Source organism: Equus caballus, chromosome 16 (assembly GCF_041296265.1).
Source record: "Equus caballus isolate H_3958 breed thoroughbred chromosome 16, TB-T2T, whole genome shotgun sequence".
Taxonomy (NCBI): Eukaryota; Metazoa; Chordata; class Mammalia; order Perissodactyla; family Equidae; genus Equus; species Equus caballus.
Genome location: NC_091699.1, coordinates 14,368,049 through 14,393,020, shown reverse-complemented (window position 1 = coordinate 14,393,020; position 24,972 = coordinate 14,368,049). Strand labels below are relative to the sequence as shown.

The 24,972-nt window shown below is 44.6% G+C and overlaps 2 long non-coding RNA genes across 2 annotated transcripts in view; both read right to left on the bottom strand.

The window, feature by feature from the left end:
• Positions 1–678, bottom strand: part of LOC138918019 (uncharacterized) — a 36,693-nt gene extending 36,015 nt beyond the window's left edge. The window contains exon 1 of the long non-coding RNA XR_011426798.1: positions 27–678. This is a non-coding gene — a long non-coding RNA (uncharacterized lncRNA). The remainder of the gene's footprint in view (positions 1–26) is intronic.
• Positions 679–2,593: 1,915 nt separating this feature from the next.
• Positions 2,594–6,583, bottom strand: LOC138918020 (uncharacterized). The gene is made up of 2 exons (XR_011426799.1): positions 5,507–6,583; positions 2,594–2,921 (listed from the first exon to the last, which is right to left on the bottom strand). It is a non-coding gene; the product is annotated as an uncharacterized lncRNA (long non-coding RNA).
• Positions 6,584–24,972: the final 18,389 nt, after the last annotated feature.

The following is a 24,972-nucleotide window of genomic DNA, read 5'->3' as shown; positions in this document are numbered from 1 at the left end:
AATCATTAACTGTGTCTACGACTCACCTGGCCATCTTGTTAAAATGCAGATTTGAATTCAGCAGGTCCCAGGAGGAGCCGGAGATGCTGCACGTCTGACAAGCTCCCAGCTGATGCTGTTGCTGCTGGGCCCCGGACCACACTTTGCGTAGCAAGGAGATTGTTCATGTGATGCACTTAGTGTGCTGTCTTGGTAGGTAATAAATGCTCCATGATGGTAGGTATAATAAAGATAATAATAAAAATTCACCTGTCTCTGGAAACCACCCAGATAGTTGCCCTGCCCTCACAGGTTCCTCCGATAAAAGGAAATGTTCCAGTTCACTGGGAGGACAGATTTTTTTCCTAGCACTGACTTCTATGAGGAATTTATCACCTGGATCCTCAGATAAGGGACCCCGATTAGAACAAAGGGTCATGTCTTCTAAAAATAATCCTGCTGCAGGAGCCAGCAAAGAAAAATAGTCACACACAGGTCTCAGGCCAGCTCTGTGTCTGCGGGACCCCAGGCAGGGAACTCAGCCCCTCTGACATTCGATTTCCTACGGGCTGGCCCAGAGCACACGCTTCACAGTGGTGGCTGCACAGCCCTCCCACGCCCTTGCCTGGAGCACAGATATGACAGTACCCTCCTCGTACGACTAGGGTGAGGGCCACAGATAGCATATGTCAAATGACCATAGTTAACGCTTTGGGTCAAGAACTTTAGGTTGAACCGTACGAAATTGCTGCTGGCAACCGTTTTTGACCTGTAAAAATAGCTTGAGCTAATATATGACTTGTTTAATCCTTACAACAAAACTTTGAGGCAGATACAACTTTTATCATCATTGCCACTGTTCCACAGATGAGAAAAGTGAGACCCTGCCCAAGGCACATGGCTGGGGACGGGCAGAGCCAGGATTCAGATGCAGGCAGCCTGGCTACAGAGTTCCATGCTGGCCACCACACGGTCCCCCTTTCCCCTTCCGGGGCCACAAAGAAGACCCTGAATGTGTGTTTCCTCCCACTCAGCTGTGTCTAACGCAGACCCCTACAAAAGCCAAGGGCCCATAGCTAATTGTCCTTTTCTGGCAGCATTTCTGCAAGGAGTTGAGCCAATTCATTCTGGGAATGTTGCTTTCTGGTCATCTGCTAGAGCTTGAGAAGCTGGAGAGGGAAATAGGCTCGGCTGGGCCTTCACAAACAGTACTTATCTGAGTGGCCTCCACCCCAGGAGCTCAATATGGAGACCCAGCATCTGTCATGCAGTCAGGCCTGGCCTCATGGCTGTCAATCTGGCCAAATCACTGGCGACTCACCCACACCTTAGCCCCGCCTGCAACCTGGTCCTGAGATTAGCCCTGGCTCTCTCATATCCCCTCTCACATAAATCCCTCCCTGGGAATGTTGGGCATCATTTTCTGGGCCAGGCACTGTGGTCAGCACCAGTTTAATCATGCCTGCAGCCAGCAAGGAAAGTGCCGTGAATTTCCAGTTTACGAATGAGGCTCAGAGAGAGGAGGGTATTTACTCAAGGTCTCTCACAGTGAGTGACCAGCGAAACCCATTGAACTCTACCTCCACCCTCCTTCCATCATGCTGGATACCACGACCTTCCAGCCAAAGACTCTGAAGAGTCGATGCCTCTGTATCATTGGGAGGAGTGGCACTGGGGTACCTCAGGGGATGGGGAGTAAGGACCGTTCTCAGTCCATGTGGTTGGGTAGGCCTACTCAGTGGGAGTCCCACATTCATATGGCTGCAGGGATTGGCTGAGAGATGGGTATGTGACTCAAGCCAAGCCAATCAGAGTTATCCTGGGGCTTTAGCTGGAACTATTGGGAAAAGATGCCCTCTTTCTGTTGAGGCCACTGAGCAGATAGAATGCTAGCCTGGAGCCGCTGGGGGCACCCTGGCCTCTCCATGGGGAAGGATCTACTTGATATGGAAGCCAAACTAGGGGGAAGTGGAGCCGAGACAGGGAGAAAGACTAATTTCTGATAATACCCTTTGAGGCTCTGCATCCAGCCATGCCTCCATATGTTTCTACTTTCACACCACCCTTGACAGCTCATCACCTTGCAAAGTAGCCCCTTTTGTTCCTGACCTGAAACCCGCCTCTCTGCAACTTACACCGACTCTCCAGTTCTACCAATCTGAGGGGCAGCAAAAGGCTCTAGTGGCAAATGAATATGGTTTCAAATCTCAGCTCTGGCATTTACTCTTCAAATCTCGATTTAAAATTGGAATGATAATATTTATGTTCAAGGGATGTCGTGAGGATTAAGAGCTATTACAAGTGCTTTGCTTTTGTTATCTTGTCATAGCATCACTATTATACTTGTTACCAGATTGTCCCTAGACAGCAGGGACCTCGTCTTATTCAACTCAGATTCCCCAGCACTCAGTAGTGGTTGGCACAGAGTAGGTGCTCAATGAACGCTTGTTGAAATAAATTTGAAGTATATTCTGGCCTCCCACCTACAGTGAGCTACTTGGGGACAGTGGCTCTATCACCCTGAATCTCTTCTTCTTGTCCCTGCCCTCATCTTCACCATTTCTTTACACAACACGGATGGTTTCCCTTCTAAAGAAATGCACTAACTCAATTATTCTGTGAATATTTATCAGTTACAACCAAAGGAATGAAAATAAACTCCCATGGTACAAAGAACCCAGATGTTTGAGGTTAGTTTTCTAACACAATGTCAACTATTTTACTTATTTGATGTTTTTCTCAAGAAACAAAGCAAAGCCAACCGACCCTAGAATTTGGAAATGGAGTCTCTTTCTCACAGTGTCTCTGCTCTCTGTCTCGCTCTTGGGAGTGGTGCGGGCATGCTTGGCAGTCACAGCGGGCTGCTTAAATGGGACACGCAGGTAATGGGAAGCAGCTGCTTGGCCCGTGCTGTCTCTAAGTCCCAAATCGGTGATGAGGTGCTGCAGACAAAAGACAGGCAGTCATGCTTTGGGTGGAGGCCCCACAATCAGCGATTAACTCCTACTTGCTAAGTTCACCAGGCAAAACCGAGTCTGCTGCTAGCCACAGGGCACCAGGCCACGCTCCCTGCACAGACACTGTCCGTCTTTAAAGCCGTGTGCTCCCAGAGAGATGAGCTCTCTGGGCCAAGCCGCAGCCTCCCTCTCTCTGGTGCTGGAGAAATCATCAGCCAAGAGGGACCGAAGCTACGAAAGGCTTCACCTTCCTGTGTGTCCTGCAGTTGCTTCGCGGCTCTATTCCATCATGCTACCCCACACGACAGCCAGATAACCTTCTGAAAACAGTGCTTAGATGGGGAGTCAGCAGACTGCCCTGGAAAGGGCCAGCGAGTCAGGGATTCAGGCTTGGTGTGCCAGGTGGTCTCTGTCACAACCACACAGCTCTGCTGTTGCAGCGTGAAAGAGCCACAGAGGAACAAGTGAGCCTGGGCTCCGTTAAACCTTCACCACAAACAGGAGGCAGGCTGGATTTGGCCCTCATTCAAAACTCTGTAACAGCCTCTCGTCCCCGGCAGAGTAAAACCCAGGCTCCTAACGGTGGGCGTCAGGGAGCTGCCGGGGCAGGCCCCTGCCCACATCTCCACCCTTGTTTGGGACTGGAGTCCTCACTCACCACCCCCAGTCACATGTCGAGCTCACTCCTGCCTCAAGGCCTTTGCACTCGCTTTTCCTCTGCCTGGAACACTCCCCCATCCCCACCTCACATGACTCACTCGTTCCCATTATTTAGGTCTCAGCACAAATGTCGCTGCCACCCTCTAAAGGGACCACCCCTTCAACCCTCTGAAGTGACCGTCACCTCCCTCCCATGCCACTCTCTACCATAGCACGTTGTATTTTCTGCACAGCACTAATCACAGTTTTCTCCAGGAGGGTGAGAACCTTATCCCCAGGGCCCTACGCCTGCAGCTGGCGTGCAGCACATACTTGGAGAACGAATGAATAACGGACTGAAGGATCCTTCGGTAACCTCCTAACTGGCTTCCCTCGTTCCCTCCATCCCACTAGCCACTCTGCTGACAGATCTCTGAAAAATGAATATCGGATCCTGGCCTGTCACTGCTTTAAACTCCCTAATAACTTCCCATTGCTCAAAATCCCAACTCCTCACCACTGCGCCATAGGCCCTGCAGGAACGGACTCCTGCCTGCCGCGCCCAGCCCATCTCTCCCTTTCTGGAGAGCAGGCTGCCCGGAGGGTCCATTGATGTGACCCCAAAGGACACCGCTTGGCATTAGAGGTGTTTTTGCATTGGTATCAGAAAATGGGTTATGTTCCAGGAATTCACTTTGAACAAAAGAATGAGGCCATGAACACCTGCCTCGTGAGAGGCTGGGAAGCTGTCCAGCTTCCTCAAACCCCCCCGCCCGGCTCAGGCTCTCCTGTGACGCGCTCCGGGTTGAAAGAGAGAACACGATCTTTGTGGACTGATGCCAAAGCCCAATGGTGCTTGAGTTTTGGGGGAGGTTGTGGAACATGGAGCTTTTAGGGTTCTTTCTGGCCTGACTGAAAACTACCTGCAAATCAGAGCGAAAAAGATGAGGGGCGGAGCTGCCAAGAGAACAAGTAAGCAGAGTGGGTAGCAGTGGGGTCATGGACTCCTATACAACCATGCAGTTTATACTGTTTTCTCCACTGCTGCAATTCAACTGGATGAAATTCTACAGCAAAGATAGGGTCACGTGGATCACCAGCCCACACGGGTCTGGTATAGCTTATTGCTTTGGCTATATGGGGAAGTTTAGAAAGCTGCCACTTTATGGCTTCTTCTCAGCTGGGCCTAGAGAATAACAGCAAAGTGGCTAAAAGTAGCACCAATTCTCTAACTGATGTTGCATAAAGTAGGTAATTGAAGTTAGAAGAATATCCCTTCTTTCATGGGAGTTGACAAAAATACTTTCATTTTAGGGGTGTGTGTGGGGAATGACCCTTAAGCATCTCTGTTTTTCTGAATTGGCTTTCCTGAACAGGAGCTCACTGATGACGCTCTACAGTGCAGAGTTATCAGCAAGACAAAATGAGCACCCCACTTCTGGGCAATTTTTTTTTAAGGAAGATTAGCCCTGAGCTAACTGCTTCCAATCCTCCTCTTTTTGCTGAGGAAGACTGGCCCTGAGCTAACATCCGTGCCCGTTTCCCCTACTTTATACGTGGGACACCTACCACAGCATGGCTTGCCAACTGGTGCCATGTCCGCACCCGGGATCTGAACCAGCGAACCCCGGGCCGCCGAAGCGGAACGTGTGAACTTAACTGCTGTGCCACCAGGCCGGCTGGGCATTTTTAAAGCCAGGCCAATGCACCAGGCATCCCACCCTGTCAGGCTTATGAAAGTGACCACATAGTATCTCTGTCCTCCGACCCATTTGACCTTGACTTTTCACTTTACCTCTTCTCCACTAGTGTGAATTCTTATCTCCCTGCCCTGAATTCCTACCTCTTTCTGATTATCTCTGGATTTGGCCCCTTCCTGACACTTAGGTCCTGGCTCTCCTTCTAAGGGTCTGCCTAGCTTGCTCACTCACCTCATCTTAGTTCCACTGTCTCCTGTGGCCCTAAGTGGTGCCTGGTGGGGAAGCCTTGGCCCTGAGCCACTGAGCAGGGTGGAGAGGTACTGTGCTAGGTTATGATGATATCATGGAGAACAGAACAGACATTGTCTCTCCGCTCGATGCATTTGCAACCTCTTCTGCAACATCCCATCCATCGGTTACCCTCCACTACCAGAACATCTCCAAGGCCAGGACTTCCTAGGACTGTCCTTTTCATTTTCTGACAACTTTATCGGAAAGCTCAAGCTGTCAACAAGCTTGAGAGCCGCCCTGAAGTCATCTGTTTCCTGCAGAGTGCTGACGGTGTGGTGTGAACTCCGAGACAGCTGTCAACGTACATTCCGCCTCACACTTGCTGAGACCAGTGCTGGAGCATGCGACACAAATTAATCACTTCCACTTCTCACCAGCACAAGCTCCTTGTGCTCTTTCTGCCTCCGGTCATTCATGCTCAGCAGATAACCGATAGCCGTAGCACTGTGTGGAACATGGGCAGGATTCCGGGCGAGCCAGATATAGTCCGTTATCGCTGCCGTTACAGTGTGTGGGCTCATTGAGAAGTTACGGGACACTTTATCAATGAGGGAGGCTGTCCCAGAAACGCTGGCGTTGGGTTTCGAGTGAAGCAATGGAGGTCAAGATGAAGGTTGCTGAGATAGCAGGCCCTGCTGTCTGACATGCTTTCCCAGTGAGGTCAAACATCAATGTCACGGCCATCTTCCCAGGGGAAACAAACCACAGAGTGCCAGAGCTGGAAACCCCTGGAGGCTTTACGTGGGAAGGAAACCAGACCCAGCAAGAGGACAGGACTGGCCCAAGGTCCTATAGGGAGCCAGTGTCAGGGACTCAGGTTTACAAGAAAAAGAAGGGCCCCTTTGCCCTTTGCAAGCAGGATCAGGCTTTGAGAAGGGGGAACAGCATCTTTGAGGGTATAAATGTTCTGCTTTTCTGCCTTTAAAACAAATAAGGAGGTCAGTAGGGAGTCAGGGATGAGCCATTTCTTTAGAATCCCACTTGAAGCACGACTTACATTTGATGTACACGAAATATCTGTTTTTCAAAAAAAATTTCACTCGTTTTGAGTTTGAAGTTTTCTTATGTACGTGTGAAAACTAAAATTACAATGATAAGTATTGGCTCCGTTAGAAGAAGAATGATGCAAACTGTTAAATAATGATAGTTTTACATGATTCAACACATTACATGATTCAAATAGAAAATTAGTTCCAATGACGTTGGGTTTTTTCATCCAATTCACTGAAGTTCATTCAGCCAAAGACAATGTGTCTGACATTATTATGAAGGCTTTGTAAATTCAGTTTAAAGTTCAACTAAAGAAAAAAATCATTTGTTTTTGAGGTGGTAAGACGCACAAAAATTTTATTGGGGCACAGCCTCATGATAAAACAATATTCTTACTAAATAAAAATAAGTAAAATAAAAAGCCTACAGAGAAGAAATGTCCTTAGAGCCGTGGTGCACACACACTTCCCAGGGGTTTCACAACAAGCTGCAATGTTAAAAGTCTGAATGTTTGTACAGCTCCGTGGTTAGCATAACAAAACTACAAAATATTTTCATGACAAGACGAATGATAAACAAATAAACAAAAGAAGCCCAGTTCACAACTCCAATTAGCAGGTGAGCTCCTCAACACGCCCCTGAGATCCACATGGAATGAAGACAGACTCACCCACTCATTGATTTAGTAACGGCAATTGTTTATCGAGCACAGCCTCATTCATTCCTTGAGCACACCCTGCTCCAGGCACGGGGCTACAAAGGTTAACCAGACACGCAGCTCCCGCTTTCAGAAAATTCACGTTCTGGTCGGGGCAGGTGGATAATAAGCAAGAATATAGCAAATATAGAATATAGAGAAAATAGAATATTGAATATAGACAATGTTAGATGTGATAGGTGCTTTGAAAAAAAATAAAGCAGATTAAGGGCATAAGAAGTTCTGAGGACATGGGACTGCTACTGATACTGTCAAGGAAGATACTGCAGAGAAGCTGGCATTTGAGCAGAAATCTGAAGAAATAAAGAAGCAAGCCTTGGAGACATCTGTGGGGAGTACTGCAAGCAGGAAGAAACAGTGCAAAGGCCCTGAGGCAGGAGTGAGCTTGGTGTATTTTAGGAACACCAGGGAAACCAGGCTGGAGCCAAGGGGGAGAGGAGAAGAGGGGTCGGAGATGAGGGAAGAGAGAGAGAGGCAGATCAGGTAGGGTCATGTACACTGTGGTTGGGACTTTGGATATATTCTGGAGTTTTCTGAGCCAAGAACTCACATGGCTGGACTCACGTTTTTAAAGGTCACTCAGGCTGCAGGGCTGAGAAAGGGCTGCAGGAAGGCAAGGGCAGAAGCAGGGAGAGCATTCTCCCAGAGCTGCTGGACTGGGTTGGATGGAGGTAGTCAAGGGGCCCCCAAGGGTTTCAGCCTGAGCTAGTAGAAAGACGCAGTTGCCATTTACTGAGGTGGGGAAAATAGCAGGAGGGGCAGGGTGGGGCGAAGAGAGAATTGGGAGTTTGGTTTGGGACGTGTCGAGTTTGCCGTATTTACAATTATCCAAGTGGAGGTGGCAAAGAGGCAGCATAGAAGTGTAAAGAGGAGGCCCGTGGAAGTGATGCTGATTTGGGAGTTGTCAACCTACGGGAGGCATTTCAAACCTCTTACGTGAGACAAGGGGAGATCAGCAAGGGACTGAGTGGCGTCGGAGAGGAGGAGCAGTGTTCTGGAAGGGAAGACAGTGCTTCCAGAAGCAGGGAGTGACAGCAGTGTGCACTGCTGCTGACTAGTCAAGAAAGAACGAGGAATAACAAGTGACCGTGGGATTTAGCAACTTGGAAGTCATTACCGGCCTTGTGGACAATTTCAGTGAAGAAACGGGTACAAAAGCCTGATTTTGAGACTGAGAGGAGAGCAAGAGGTGAGGACAATTCCTTTGAAGATTTTTGCTATCAAGAGGAGCAGAGAAACGAGCTAGCGAGATGGGGTTATAGGGTCAAGACAGAAGCAGCTCTCAAAGTTTCTGGAAATGCTGCCCCTCCCCAACTCCGCATCGGCATCACCAGGAGTGAAGGCCGGCCCCAGAGCTATGTGTGCTCCTGGCAGGGCCACTCCCTCCCTCTGAACACTCACAGCCTCACCACTGCCATCCATCTGCTTTGGAGAACTTCAGGGCCCCTCTCAACATTTCTGTGTGGCTTAGTTGAAAGGAAGATATTAATCAGATAAATACACCAATAAATATACCAAGACAATGTACTATAAGAAGAAAACGGAAAAGTGCCCTCTGAAAGAGAATAATGGAGGAAAATGGTTTACATTAGACAATTCAGAGAAGGCCTTTCTGAGGAAATGGTGTTAAAGAGCTAAAATCTGAAGGTTGAGTAATTATTCACTGAATGACAAATGGTGGGAAAAGCATTGCAAGTGGAAGAGCACGTACAAAGGCTCCGAGATAGGACATGGCATAGCGTGTTATAAAACTAGAAAAAGGCTGGTGGGGCTGCGTCTGGCGAGTGAGGAGGCCAGGAGCCCAAGGGGAGACTGGCAGAGGCCAGGGGCGGGTCTCGCAGGGTCCTGTAGACTGGTTAAATAGGCTTTTGGTTTTTATCTCTCATTGCAAGTACAATGGGCAGCCGCTCAATGAGCAAACCATTATGTCCACCTAAGTGCCCACTATTTTTATTCTTGAAAGGAAAGAAAAACAGTCGGAAGCAGGACACTAAGCTTCCTTGAGGGAAGGAGGACAGACATGGTGCATCTTAGCCTGGGCTCCACAAGAAGCAGACAAGGACTTGAGGGCAAGTAGTCTATTTCATGCCAGGAAGCGCTTGTAGGGGAGTGAGCACTGAGAGAGGGAAGGAGCCAAAAAAGCAGGTGATATCACACAAATTACCACCGTGGGCAACTGGAGCTTCGTTCCATGGGGAGCTCCGAGAGCCAGCGTAAGATACAGCGACATCTTCAGTGACATCCTACTTGAGGTGCGGAGTGCTGGAGGGCTGCTGTGGGGGGTAGGGTGTTAATGCCCTGGTACTTCCAGACTGCCTTGCTTTTGATCAGAGCAGGCTCCAGCAGCCAGAGAAAGCCCTCAGGCGCCAGCAGATAGAAGTCAGGGTGCTCGCACTAAAATGGTGAGATGTGGGAGGTGCGGGTGGGGCCCTAATGCCCTACGTGTAGTCTACTCACTCTTGATGTTGATTCTTCTAGGTGGTTGCCAGTCACACTTTCTACAAAGAAGACAAGAAAGAGGGTTTGTGGGACAAGCTACAGGCCCCACTTCTGCAATTGGTTCCAAGGTCATAATTGGTGTTCATCATCTCCTCGTATCACTGCACATTCCAGACAACCCTCAGCCTCGACCAGCATTCCTGCATACTAAGATTGCTCATCTGGTGGAGTAAAGGCACCTTCATCTCTGGGACGTCGGAGCCCTGGTCACTGTGCACTGCTCAGACTGTCACTTCCCATACGAATTGTCAGTGGGCAGGAAAACACCGAGACGAGCCCGAGTGAGTCCCTGAGTGCTGGGTGTCCCCTTCCTGATCTCACTATCTGTCAGCAGCCCTGCGTCCTCATGAGGATCAAGATCCAACATCCCTGCCAAGATAGGAACTCCTGTCCTTGCCTACTGCTCTGTTGGCATGAGGAGCCTACAATGACAAGGGGCAGCCGTAGCTCTAGGTGCCCCTGGGAGAAGTATGTCCTCCCCATTTGCCACCCAGCCATGCCAGGACCGAGACTGCTAGCCCAGCAGAGCCTGAGGTTACAGCGATTCCTGAAGGGAGTCACTGGGCATGATGGTGACAGGGCCTCTTCTACCTTCTCTCCTTGGTTCCCACGTAGTCTACCTGATGGGGCCCCAGCACGTATAATGGCTGCTATTTCAAAGTACACACTGACTCTTTTTTTTTTTTTTTTTTTTTTTAAGATTTTATATTTTCCTTTTTCTCCCCAAAGCCCCCCGGTACATAGTTGTGTATTCTTCGTTGTGGGTTCCTCTAGTTGTGGCATGTGGGACCCTGCCTCAGCATGGTCTGACGAGCAGTGCCATGTCCGCGCCCAGGATTCGAACCGACGAAACACTGGGCCGCCTGCAGCGGAGCGCGCGAACTTAACCACTCGGCCACGGGGCCAGCCCCATCAAAGTACACACTGACTCTTAAAAGACAGCACCCCAGAGTGAAAAGGACAGAGTGGGAAACTGGTCTCATCTCTCCACAAAAGGAGCAAATAAACTGGCAAAAGCTGTGAGAATCAACTTTACTGGGACTTGAGAAACCAATAAAAAGTTTACAGCAACCAAGAGAATGCTTAAGCAAGGGGAAAAAAAGCCCACTAGAATCTTGATAATAGAGCTTTGGTTTACGTAGACTCTGCAGTGGCCTTGCAGACAATAGCCTACATTCTTGCTGTAGGTGCCTAGCACATAGGGAGCAGAGTGGATCTAATTCTCAAAGAATTCTGGTTGTTTTGACCTGTCTTGTGGCCACCTGAAGGACCAGCCCACAGGGCTCAACTTTATTTCACCTACCACTAAACTCTCCCAGGCTACCTAGGGGGCATTTGTCAAAAACACTTAAAGGCAAATGGATTGGCTGCTGCCACTTGAGGCAAAGGATAATAGTTGAGACAAACTATAGATAAATCAAAAAGATTGGGAGGAAAAACCGGAGATTGAGACTCTTTGGGGAATAAAAGTTTTGAAAAGCTCCCACATATTTCTTGGAATCTAGAAGGCCACCTGCATGCCCAGGGCTGGGTGCATGCTCAGAAAAGATCTGAGAAGGTGCTAAGCTCTCACCTCTGGCTGACCTTGGGGCTCTCTACAAGCAGGAAGCAAAGACTAAGGCATAGTTGTGAAATGCGTGGCTGAGAGTTGAAGGCACGGCCCAGCATACACACAGAGTCTATCTGCTTATGCTGGGATATTTTGTTGTTGTTCTAGGCAAAAAATACAAATCTGGGGGGCTGGCCCCGTGGCTGAGTGGTTAAGTTCATGCACTCCGCTGCAGGCGGCCCAGTGTTTCATTGGTTTGAATCCTGGGCACGGACATGGCACTGCTCATCAAACCACGCTGAGGCAGCATCCCACATGCCACAACTAGAAGGACCCACAACGAAGAATATACAACTATGTACTGGGGAGCTTTGGGGAGAAAAAGGAAAAAAATAAAATCTTTAAAAAAAAATACAAATCTGTATTCTTTGTCATTTATGCCCACTGAAATCTCTGTCAAATCATTAGCTGAGGGCTAGGCTAACATAACAGAGACTTCAGTGGCTGCACACAACAAAGAATATAGATGTTACAAAATTAACTCAGAAAAGAGAACCAAGCACACAGACAACAACTACAAGAAGCAGCAACAATAAACCCTAGTGAGGGAGGAGAACGTGATTCCTGGAGTTGCCATATTATATACAAAATGTGCAGTTTTCAACACAAAATTATATGTCATGTAAAGAAACAAGAGAGTGTGGCCCATATACACAGAAAAAAAGAAATTAGTAGAAACGTGACCTGAGGAAGCCAATGTTGGACTTCCTGAAAAAGAGTATAAATCAACTATTTAAAATATTTTCAAAGAGCTAAAGGAAACAATGAGAATGATGTGTCAACAAATAGAGAATATCAATATGGAGATAGAAATTATAAGAGGAACTATGGAGAAATTCTGAAGTTGAAAAGCACAATAACTAAAATTAAAAATTCATTAGAGAGGATAAACAGCATATTTGAGCAGGCAGAAGGAAGAATCAGCAAACCTGAAGACAGGTCAATTGAGATTAACCAGTCTGAGGAGCAGAAAGAAAAAATAATAAAGGAAAATGAACAGAGCCTGAGACCTATGGTACAGCATCAAGCACACCAACATGTATATAATGAGAGCCCCAGAAGGAGAGCAGAAAGAATATCTGAAGCAACACTTGCCAAAAATTTTGCAAATTTGATGAAAGACATGAGTATACATATCCAAGAATCTCAATGAACCTCAAGATCCTTACTGAGACACTTTATAATCAAATTGTTGAAAGCCAAAGGCAGAATCCTAAAGTCAGCAAGAGAGAGATGACTCGTCATGTACAAGAGATCCTCAATATGATTAACAGCTAATTTCTCTTCAGAAATCATGAAGGTCAGAAGGTAGTGAGATGACATATTCAAACTACTGAAAGAATAAAATGGTCAACCAAGAATTCTATATTCAGAAAACTATCTTTCAAAAATGAGGGAGAAATTAAGACTTTTTCAGATAAACAAAAATAGAGTTTGTTGCTAGTAGACCTACCCTACAAGAAATGCTAAAGGAGATCCTTCAGGCTGAGATGAAAGAAGACTAAATAGTAACTTGAATCCACATGAAGAAATGAAGACTAGCAAAGGTAATTATACTGGTAAATATAAAAGTCAGTATTAAGGCATTTGTACTTTGCAACTCCTTTTTTCTCTATACAATTGAAAGGACAACTACATAAAACAATGATTATAAATATATTGATGGGCACACAATATATAAAGATGTAATTTGTGACAATAACAATTTAAGGCGGGGCAGGGCTATATAGGAGCAACATTTAGTATACTGTTGAAATTAGTTGGTATTAACTTGAACTGGATTGTTATAAAATAGAACGTTAGTTGTAATTCCCAGGCAACCAGTAAGACAATAACTAAAAAATATATAGTAAAATAAACAAGAAGAGAATCAAAATAGTACACTAGAAAATATCTCTAACAAAAGAAGGCAGTAACATAATGGAGGAATTGAAGACTAAGAAAAAGTATAAGACATAGAAAAAATAGCAAAATGGCAGAAGTAAGGCCTTCCTCATCAGTAGTTACATTATATGTAAATAGTTTAAACTCTCCAATTAGTGAATGGATTAGTGAATGGATTTAAAATATAATCAAACTATATGCTGTCTACAAGATACCCACTTTAAATCCAAAGATGCAAATAGGTTGAAAGTAAAGGGATGGAAAAATATGTTCCATCTAAACAGTAACCAAAAGAGTGTTGGAGTGGCAATACTACAGACAAAATAGACTTTAAGGCACAAATTGTAACAAGAGACAATGAAGGACATTATATAATGATAAAAGAGTCAATCTGTCGAGAAGATATAACAATTATACACATATATGCACCTAACAATAGAACTCCAAAATATGTGAAGCAGAAACTGACAGAATTAAAGGGAGAAGTAGACTGTTCTATAATAATTGTTGGAGATTTCAGCTCTTCACTTCCAATAATGGATAGATCAACTAGAGAAAAGATACACAAAGAAACAGAAGGCTTGAACGACACTATAAGCCAAGGAGATCTAACACATAAACAAAACACTCTGCCAAACAACAGTAAAATACACTTTCCTCTCAAGTCCACGTGGAACAACCTCCATGTTCATAGAGAGACCATAGGTTAGACCACAAAAAAATTTTCAATAAATTTTAAAAGATCAAAATCATACAATGTATATTCTCTGACCACAATAAAACAAAGTTAGAAATTAATAACAGAAGGAAAATTTGGAAAATTCACAAATATGTGAAGGTCAAACAACATGATCTTACACAACCAATGGCTCAAAGAAGAACCGAAATTTATGTAACACAGTGAAAGTGGTGCTAAGATGGAAATTTATAACTGTAAATGCCTACATTAAAAAAGAAGAAAGGGGCTGGCCCTGTGGCATAGTGGTTAGGTTCCACGTGTTCCACTTCGGCAGCCTGGGTTCGCAGGTTTGGATCCTGGGCATGGACCTACTACTCATCAGCCATGACGAGGTGGCAACCTACATACTAAATAGAGGAGGATTGGTGTGGATGTTGGCTCAGGGCTAATCTTCCTCAGGCAAAAAAAAGTGAGGAAGGTTGGCCACAGATGTTGGCTCAGGATGGATCTTGCTCACCAAAAAAAAATAGAAGAAGAAGAAGAAAGATCTTGAATCAAATAATCTAACTTACCACCTTAAGGAAATAGAAAAAGAAGAGAAACTAAATCAAAGCAATGAGAAGCAAGAAAATAATGAAGTTAAGAGCAAAAATAAATGAAATAGAGAATAGAAAAACAATAGAGAGAATCAATGAAATCAAGTTAGTTCTTTGAAAAGAGAAAAAAAATTGACAAACCTTTAGCTAGACTGATTAAGAAAGAAACAGAGAAGACTCAAATTTCCAAAAGCAGGAATGAAAGTGACCTTACATAAATAAAAAGGATTATAAGAGAATACTGTTAACCGTTGCATGCCAACAAATTAGAAAACCTAGATGAAATGGACAAATTCCTAGAAACACACCAACAACCAAAACTGACCCAAGAAGAAACAGAAACTCTCAACAGACCTAATAAAAAATAAAGAGACTAAATCAGGAATCAAAAACTTCCAAAAGAAAAGTTCAGGACCAGATGGCTTCATTGGTGAATTCTACCAAACATTTAAAGAAGAATTAACACCAATCCTTCTCAACTCTTCTGAAGAACAGAAGAGGAAACACTTCTTAAATCATTCTATGAAGCCAGCAGTACTCTGATACCAAAGCCAGACACAGACATCAAAGAAAACTAAATACCAATATCCCTATGAATATAGATGCAAAAAATCCTCAACAAAATACTAGCAAATGGATTCTAGCAGCATGTTAAGAGGATTATACACCACAACTAAGTTGAATTTATCCCAAAAATGCAATGGCAGTTCAACATACAAAAATTAGTCAATGTAACACATCATATTAATAGAATGGAACAAAAAACCAACTGTGATCATCTCAATTGATGCAGAAAAAGGGTTTGACAAAACCTAACACCTTTCATGATAAAAAATGCTCAACAAACTAGGAATAGAAGGGAAATTCCTCAGCATGATGAAAAGCATCTATGAAAAACCCACAGTTAACATCGTACTTAATGGTGAAAGACTGAATGCTTTCTCTCTAAGATCAAGAACAACACAAGGATGTCTACTCTCACCACTGCCATTCAACATTGTATTGGAGTTCTACCCAGGGCAATTAGTTAAGGAAAAAAAAAACTCCTAAAGATGGCAATACTCCCCAAAGTGATCAACAGATTCAGTGCCATCTCTATCAAAATTCCAACCACCTATTTTGCAGAAATGGATGAGCTGATTTTAAAATTCATATGTAATTAAATCTTGAAAAAAAGTACAAAGCTGGAGTATTTACTCTGCCCAATTTCAAAACTTAACTACAATGCTAAAGTAATCAAAACGGTATGATACTGGCATAAGGACAGACCTAAAGATCAACGGAATAGAACTGAGAGTCCAGAAATAAATCCATCCATCAGTGGTCAACTGATTTTCAACAGGGGTTCCAAAACCATTCAATTGTGAAAGAATAATCTTTTCAATGAGTGGTGGTGGGACAACTAGATAACCACATGCAAAAGTATGAAGTTAGATCCTTACCTCATACAACATTCAAAAATTAACTCAAAATAGATCAAAGACCTAAGAGCTAAAACTATAAAACTCTTAGAAGTAAACATAAGAGTTAAGGCCTCGAATTTGGCTAAAAATTCTTCGATATGGCACCAAAGCACAAGCAACAAAAGAAAAATAGATAAATTGGACTTCATCAAAATTAAAACTTTGATATATCAAAGGGTACTATCAAGAAAGTACAAAGGTAACCTACACAATGGGATAAAATATTTGCAAATTGTATATCTAATCTGATAAGGGATTAATATCTGGAATATATGAAGAGCTCCTACAACTTAACAACAACAAAACAATCCGATTAAAAAATGGGCAAAGGACTTGAATAGACATTTCTCCAAAGATATAGAAATGGCCAATAAGCACGTGAAAAGATGCTCATTATCATTAGTCATTAGAGAGACACTAGTCAAAACCACAATAAGATACCACTTCACACACACTGAGATGGCTATCATTTAAAAAAATGAAAAATAACAAGTGTTGGCGAAGACATCAATGAGTTAGAACCCTTATTATACATTGCTGGTGGGAATATAAAATGGTGCAGCTGCCGGGAAAAAGAGTTTGGCTGTTCATCTAAAAGTTAAACATAGAATTACCATATGATCCAGCAGTTACACTCTTAGGTCTATACCCAAAAGAATAGAAGATAGATGTTCAAACAAAAACTTCTACAAGAATTTCATAGTGGCACTATTCACAATAGCTAAGGGCAGAAACAACCCAATATTCATCGATGAATGAATAGATAAACAAAATGTTGTACAGTCACACACTGCTTAACGATGGGGATACATTCTGAGAACTGCATTGTGAGGTGAGTTCATCGTTGTGCGAACATCATAGAGTGCACTCACACAAACCTAGATGGTATAGCCTCTACACCCAGGCTCTATGGTACCAATCTTATGGAACCACTGCTATATACGCAGTCTGTCATTGACTAAAACCTTGTTATGTGGTGCATGACTGTATATGCACATGATGGAATATTATTTGGCCATAAAAAGGAATGAAATACTGATCCCTACTTCGACATGGTGAACCTTGAAAATATTGTGCTAAGTGAAAGAAGCCAGACACAAAAGGCCACATTTTGTATGATTGCATTTGTGTGAAATGTCCAGAATAGGTGAATCCATAGAGACAGAAAACAGGTGAGTTATGAGGCGCTGGGGTGAGGGACGGATGGGGATTGACTGCTGAATGGGTACGGGGTTTCTTTTTGGGGTTGTGAAAATGTTCTGGAGTTAGATAGTGGAGATGGTTGTACACAATTATGAATGTACCAAAAGCTACTGCGCTGTAACTTTAAAAAGGCTAAAATGGTGAATTTTATGTCATGTGACTTTTACCTCAGTAAAAAATACAGCACCCCAATCTTGCAGGATTTCACCCCTCGGCTGGCATCTTAACTTTTCTTCTAAGAGGCCCCTCCAACATTGTAGCAGGCCAACAGTAGCTGCTGGTGATGCGTCCCATGGGAAGATCAATGGGGCCTGTGATCATGTGCCTATTGTCATACTTCTTTTGCCGTTACGTGGGTCCCTTGGTGTAAGACAAGGTAATGTGGGGTCTTACAAGGATAAGTCAGACACTTTGTAAGTTCCCAGGTGGTGGTGTGGCTGAGGCACTGTGGGCAGGAAAGGCAATGAGAAGCAGACGCTGGCTGCTGGAAGCTAGGCCTGGATGTAAGGAACTGTTAAGGCCTGAGGGGATCAGAGTGAGGAACCAACAGTACATTTTTCAAAAAAGAAGTTCAAATCCATGAAAATCTTCCTAACTGAGATGTCCTAGGACATGCCAGCACTTTTGAGAGGGGTCCTCTGGAAAAATGAGATGACTTTCCATCTTTGTTAAAAACCAAAGCCTCCATTTACGATGCAACATGGTCAGCACCTTATATATACTGTCTCTGCTGATTCTTTTAGAAGCTCTTCAGGACAAATGTCCTCACTGTGCAACCAGGGGAACTGTTGCCTGTATATCTAAGTCACTGCACTGTGATCACAGGACTAAGAGGTGGAGGTGACCATGAACATGGCTACTGCTTCTCTAATGAGGCTTGGCAAATACATGGCCCGTCTGCCACGATTACCTACTCTAGTGCTCACAGCAGACATTATTAATCAATCTTAGCTTCCTTTGCCTCTGAGTCTGGCTCAGCTTTACCATCCTTTGCAAGACAGTCACTCAATCGTAATTGGCACATAAGATGAAAACTTGTCTGCCATCCTAGCATCACACACCACACTGCCTTCCTCAATCTGAACTGGCATCTCCTGCATCTACTTTTGAGCTAACAAAAAGGCCCTAAGTCAATCCAGAAGACCCCTCTAGATGATGTGGCCATTTCTTACCTGAGGCCAGAATGAGGCGTGGTTATGAAGCCTGGGAAGTAGTGGGCCAACTGAAGACAGAGACGAGGGTCAGGAAACTGAAAGAAATAGGAGGAACTAAGGGCAGGAGGCCAGGGTCCCAGCCCCAGGTCTGCTTCATTTCCAGGAGGAAGCAAGTGACTCAGGCCTGGCCAGTCAGTCCCAGTGATTGAAAGGAGCACATGACCAGGACAAGACCCATCCTAATGAATCCTGGCTGGGTGAAATTTGAGGGAAGAGGTAGGATGGCTAAGCTGTAGAATGTTGACTTGGTGCTGCTGTGGCCATATTGCCACCATGTAGAGAGTATCTGGCTGAGAACAGGGTCAACAGCCAACAAAGCAGAGCTAAGGGATGGAGCAAGGCAGGTTCCTGGTGATACTGTCTGAGTTCCTGGATGCAGCCATACCTACAGTCAGCTCCCCGTGCTCATTGTTTTTTCCTAAGTCAGTGGAGTTGGTTTTTTGTCAATTGCCAATGAAAAAATCCTGGTTAATATAATCTATTTGTCTTCCATAACTGCTCTTTGCCTTAACTATCATTAAAAACATGCCCTTCATCTTCTGTGTAAGGATTAAGCATCTGTTCACTTATCTTTGCCCAAATTATTTCTCCCTTCCCCACTCTTCCTGCTGCATGGCACCCCACAGGAACCTCCTGGGCTATCTGCTCAAACTCCCCCGGGGTTTATGAGAGAGAACTGCCAGGCCAGCCTCTGTGCATCTTTTGGAAAATCTCCTCCTTCTAAGACAGGAACTATTGTGTTTGTTACCCAATGTTCCCTATGAAGAAATCACGACATCAAATCCTCTCAGAGTGCGGTGCCAGGAAAATGTAGGTGCTATTATTATCACAGTGGGAAACAGGGATCCTGCCAGGCCCACAGGCGTCCAGGAGGCGGTCAGCACAGACCTCCTCCCACGTCATCTGAAAGCAGCTCCCTCAGCACAGCCTGGGAGCGCGGAGTCAGGGACTCTGCGCAGCCCGCCACTGTGTCGCCTCGCGCCCTTGAGCGGCTCACTTCCCAGGTTCTCCTGAGTAGACTGTCTGAGGCAGGTTTTGAGTCAGGTTCCCCACTGAAGACTGAAGGGATTCGATCAGACCACCCCGTGGCAGTCCCCCAGTCTTGGCATTCTGCAAGGTATTCCTCTCACAGGACATCTGGCAGAGATTTGGCGTCAGTCAAACCTCAGTTTGCCCAATATTACCTCCACTTCTTCTGAACTCAGTGCTTCTATATACAGTACTAGGGTTAATAATCCCCACCTTTAAATCGAGACTGTTGACACAATGGAAAGAACGTGGGTCTTGAATCAGATAAACTCGAGTTTGAATACTGGTGCTGCCATTTGCGAGGCAAGTCTCTTCCTCTCTCTAGAAGCCTCAGTTTCTTCATCTGTGAAATAGGCATTTAGCACCTGTCGTGAAGACCTGGAGAGGTAGGAGACAAACCATGCGTCATACCTGCATGTAGTGGAGGGTCAGCAGGTGGCAGCTCTTACTATTATTGTGCTTATTTACTCTAGAATAATTGTCTGATACCGTCTCCAATTTCCGCCACTGTGCTCGTCCTCTCTGGGGCTCTGACGCTGGGGTTCCTCCTGCCTCTCATCAGAGGTGGGGCTTCTACAGCTGAAAGCTTAATCCAGAGGCATCTCAGCGACTGCAGCAAATTCCTTTCAGTCTGCAGAGCCCATGGTTCCCGCAACTCTTCCTGTTGAAAGGTGTGCGCTCAACTACATGTGATGTGTCCTCAAATACACAGTACCCTACGCACCCTCCTCTCCTGGGATCCTAATTCTGGTTCATGCTTTGTAGTGGACATAAAGCCATCCATTCTTCGCACGATTTGAATCTCAAATTTTCCCACGATCTCATCCATTGCCACCTTTTGTCCTTGTGTGCTGCTGCGCAGCTCGGACCATCTATTCGGAAGAGCATGTGACACTGAAAGGGACTGGAACCTCTGAATCTTCGAGCTGGAGGGGAACGAAGGGGACTTAGCTGAAGCTTCTTCTGGTGCTACCCCACCATTCGGCCTATTCTTACTTACCTCCAATGATGGGGAATTCACTAAACACAAAGGTGGATCATTTCATCATCCACACAGTTATCAGTTAGCTGCCTGGCTCACTTGATAAAATGTCACTCAACAGCAACAAAACAGCTTCTCTCATGGGGAAGACATCTGTGAATCATAGTTCTGAAGAACAATGCTGTTTTCTTATCCACCTCCTTCCCCAACTCTGAACTTTGTGGCCACAAAAAGTGGAGATATGACATTTTTCTCTAAAATAACAAAACTCTGTTAATGTGTCTCTTTTATTCACTCACCCGCTAGACATTCCCATAAAGAATCTACTTTAGATGCCCACAAAGAATGCATGGTCAATTCTAAACATAATTAGTTAGCTTCCAGAATGAGGAGGAGAAGCATTTATGGACACACATAAATCACGTCCTTGGCTTAATATCCTCTTCTACTTTCCAAGAGGGAACCCGGAGCAATTTCAGGACACGACTCGGGGTGACATTGTTTTCCTTGTGTAGCTTCAGAAACCGAGGAACGGGGAAGCGAAGGTCACCCAAGAAATCAAGGGCAAAGGCATGCGCTAAATCCCAGGAATCTCAGACCTCCCGGCGCAGTAATTGATCCTCTAAGATAAATGTTTGTCTTGCTAACCAGGGAAATTTACTGTGGTCCTTACAGAGGGATTCTTGAGGCTCAATATTATAAACAGGGAAACAGGGCCTGGTAATAAGTTGAGTGATTAACTGGCAGAGAAAGCTTTCAAGGAGAAAAGGGATCAATGAGCTGAAGAAAAATCAAACATCTTTTAGAAAGTTTTCCTGCTCCCTTACATAGTTTTAATTCTTCATGCTCAGACTCTTCATTACACATTTTTGAAGTGGGTTTTTATTTTGTTTCTTAGTTTTTGCTTTTTCAGTTCTTTTTCTGGCAAGTTTACTTGATTGCATCTCCAACTTAGATAATTCCTCAGGTTGAATTGAACTTAACCTTTGCCCAATGAAGCAGAACAGCCTCCTGCTTATCTGAAGTAAATGGGACCGAGAGGCCGTGGAATAATCAGAAACGTAATCAGAAATGGCTGAGATAGAGCACGTGCTGCTTTTCTGCCAAGGAAAGGGGCACAAGGAGGAATAATGTCGAGGTCACGGGATGCAGGTGGTGGGACAGCTCTGTGAGGCCGACTCCCAGCAGCCTCCCTCCTTTGAGGCAGCTTCTCAGAGCAGTGGGAGCGCATGTTTGCGCTGAGTTGTTAGTTACCTGCCCAGCTCTGCCTTGTGCTTGCTGTGTGACTTCAGCAAGTTGGGCAAGCTTTCTGAGTCATGGTCTTCTCAGCCAGCTCTTGCTAACCTGGCAGGCTCCATGGGGGTGGGGGCTGTGTCTGTCATGTTAATTAGTGTTGTCTTGGTGCCTCGGAGATAACAGGCACTCAGTAGTATCTGCTAAATGAATGGATGAAATAAGGGGATCGTCACCAGTGCTGCAGGATCACTGTGAAGATTAAATGAGAGATTGTACATAAAAGCCTAGGACATCTTAGGTGCCCCTTAAACAATAGTGCTTCCATAGCCAGACTCTTTCCATCAGCGTCAGGGCTGAGCAGGAGTCTGCGGTGCACTGTAGGGCCACTTGTCTGCACTTGGGAAAGCTGAGACTCACTCTGTGGATCTGTTTGTTTGTTCATTCACTTCACTTATAGAACTGAGCTGCCTCATAGATGTTATGCACTGTGCTGGGCCATATATCAAGACAGAAAGTCTCTATGATTATGAAGTTTACATTCTAGTGGGAGGAGACAGTGAATGAGCAGACAAATAACTACATGAGTAATTTCGCATACTAAGAAAGTGCTATGAGAATAAGAACACAGGTAGTGTGAGAGGGTCCGACAGTGGTGGGGGTGCTACGTTAGATGGGGTGACCAGCTAGGGCCTCTCTGAGGAGATGACAGAGGAGCAGAGACCTGAATGACTGGAAGGACAGAGCCATACTAACTTGGAAGCAAGAGTGCTCTGGAACACTGCTTCTTCCTTGGTTTGTTTTGATGTTTGTTCTCAAAGGGCTTTTTCCAAGGAGAGGGGGGCATGACTTTTATTTTGATATAATTTCAAACTTATAGAAAAGTTCAAAATAGTACAAAGAACTCTCATCTTCTAGATTCACCAACTGTTTATGTTTGCCCCATTCTCTTTCCTGTCTTTATGTATATAAATATATAATATACATATTATACACATACACACACTCATGCACACATACTTTTTTCAGAACCATTTGAGAGTACATGATGCAAATATATTGCCCCATTACCCTATATTTGTGTGTATTTCCTCAAATAAGAACACAGTCCATAATTAAATTTGTCAATTGCTCCAACAATAACCTTTTAAAATTACACATATTTTTCCAGGTCCCGGATCACATATTACGTTTAGTCCTCATGTCTCTTTAGTCTCCTCTAATCTGGAACAATTCCTTAGCTGTTGTTTGTCTTTCTCGACCTTGAGATCTTTTAAGAGCGCAGGCCAGTTATTTTGTGGAACATTCCCCTATCTGGGTTTCCCGATGCTTCCTGAGGAGTAGATTCAGGTGATGCCTGTATGGCAGGAATGCCAAGACATGATGCTGTGTCCTTCTCAGTGCATCACAGCAGGAGGCACGTGGTGCTGGTCTCCCACTGTGGGTGATGCTAACTTTGATTGTTGGGTGAAGGTGGTCTCTGCCAGGTTTCTCCTCTGTAAACTTCCTACTTTCCCCTTTGTAACTAATAAGTCATTTGTGGGGAAGTACTTTTAGAATATAAATACCCTGTTCCTCAAACTTTCACCCATTAGTTTTAGCGTTCACGGACAACTTTTCTCACTCCATCTTTCCTTCTATACTTACTAGTTGGCATCCTACTGCAAGGAATAGTTTTTCCTTCTCTCTTATTTATACAATCATTTACTTCTTTACATATGAATCCATCGGTTTTTTATTCAATAGGTTATAATCCACTACTATCAAATTCATCTCAGATTTGACCAGTGAAAGCCCCTTTAAAATGTAGCCCCTGTGTCCTTTTGACACGTCCCCATAGCTTTTCAAGCATTTCCTTGCTTTCTGGCACAAGATGTTTCAGGCTCATCTTCCACTTTCCCTGCACTGGCCCTAGAATCAGCTTTTTCTCCAATGAGCCCAGTTCCTTTTGGTGTTAAAAGATATTCAGAATCCAAAATCGAGGTGCCAAGTGGATTCCTGCTCCCAGGGTGTTATTGCCTCTAGGCTGTCTCAGAGGACAGAGCGGGAAAGCTCAAACTTCAATGTGCACATCAGTCACAGAGGATGCTGTTAAAGTGCAGACTCTGATTCAGTTGGTTGGCTTTAACAGCTGGGATGGTAACAGGTTCTGTTTTTCTAACAAGCTTCCAGGTGATGCTGACATTGCTGGTCCACAAGCCACATCTTGAGCACCAAGGAAGGATAATGTTTCTCAAACTTAGGCGTGCATCGAGATCATCTGGAGGGTTTGTTAAAATACGTATTCCTGGGCTCTACTCTCAAAGTCTCTCATTCAGTAAGCTTAGGGTGGGGACTAACAATCTGCGTTTCTACCAAGTTCTCAGGTGATGTTGCTATTGCTGATCTGGGACCACACTTTGAGAACACTGATAAAGGACATTGGTTCTCAAATGCAGCTACACATTGGAATTCCCAGGGAGTAGTTTTTTTTTTTTTAAATACTTATCCTTAAGGCCCCAGAGATCATGATTTGATTGGTATAGGATGTGACCCAGGCATTGAGAATGTTGTGAACTCTATAAGTGGTTCTATCGCTCAGCACACGTAGAGAAGATTGTTCCTGGAAGAGGTAGGAGCAAAGCAAAGGCCTTTAAGAGGACTGAGCTTGACATTTTCAAGAGCCAACAAGAAGGCCAGGGTGGTAGGGCAGAAGGAGGTGAGGTAGAGGGCGGGGATGGGATCAGGAGGGAATGAGACGGCTTGGACGTGTACAGGCTACTCTGGTGAGATGGGAAGCCACTGGAGGCTTTAAGCAAGGATGACATGACCTGAATGCCCTAACCATGAGCCTCACCCGACAGTCTCAAGGCCAGCTCTCCTCCTGCCGGTCCAGGAGCTTTCTACCCAATGAGTTTCCATTGTGACGAATAAAGGATGAAATAGCTTCACCTCCTTCTCTCAGTGCTCCCCATACTTTAAGTATTGCCCATTGATTTTGTTTAGAATTACTTTCCAAAGCTCTGAAATCCTTGAAAAGTAAGTTTAGGCATAGTAATAAAGTATTATGTCACAGGAGAAGGACCTAGTGGATAGGAGGAATCTCTAATTATTGATAAAGACATGCAGGAGTACTTTGCTTTAATAAGAAAACAATGTATGTTGCACAACAATGTGAATATGCTTAATGCTACCAAACCATTCCCTTAAAAGTGGTTAAGATGGTAAATTTTATATGTGTTTTTACCACAATTTAAAAAAAGATAATATTCATCATATATCTGAAAGACAAATCTGGAAAGCACTGAATTCTTCCATTTGTTAATTT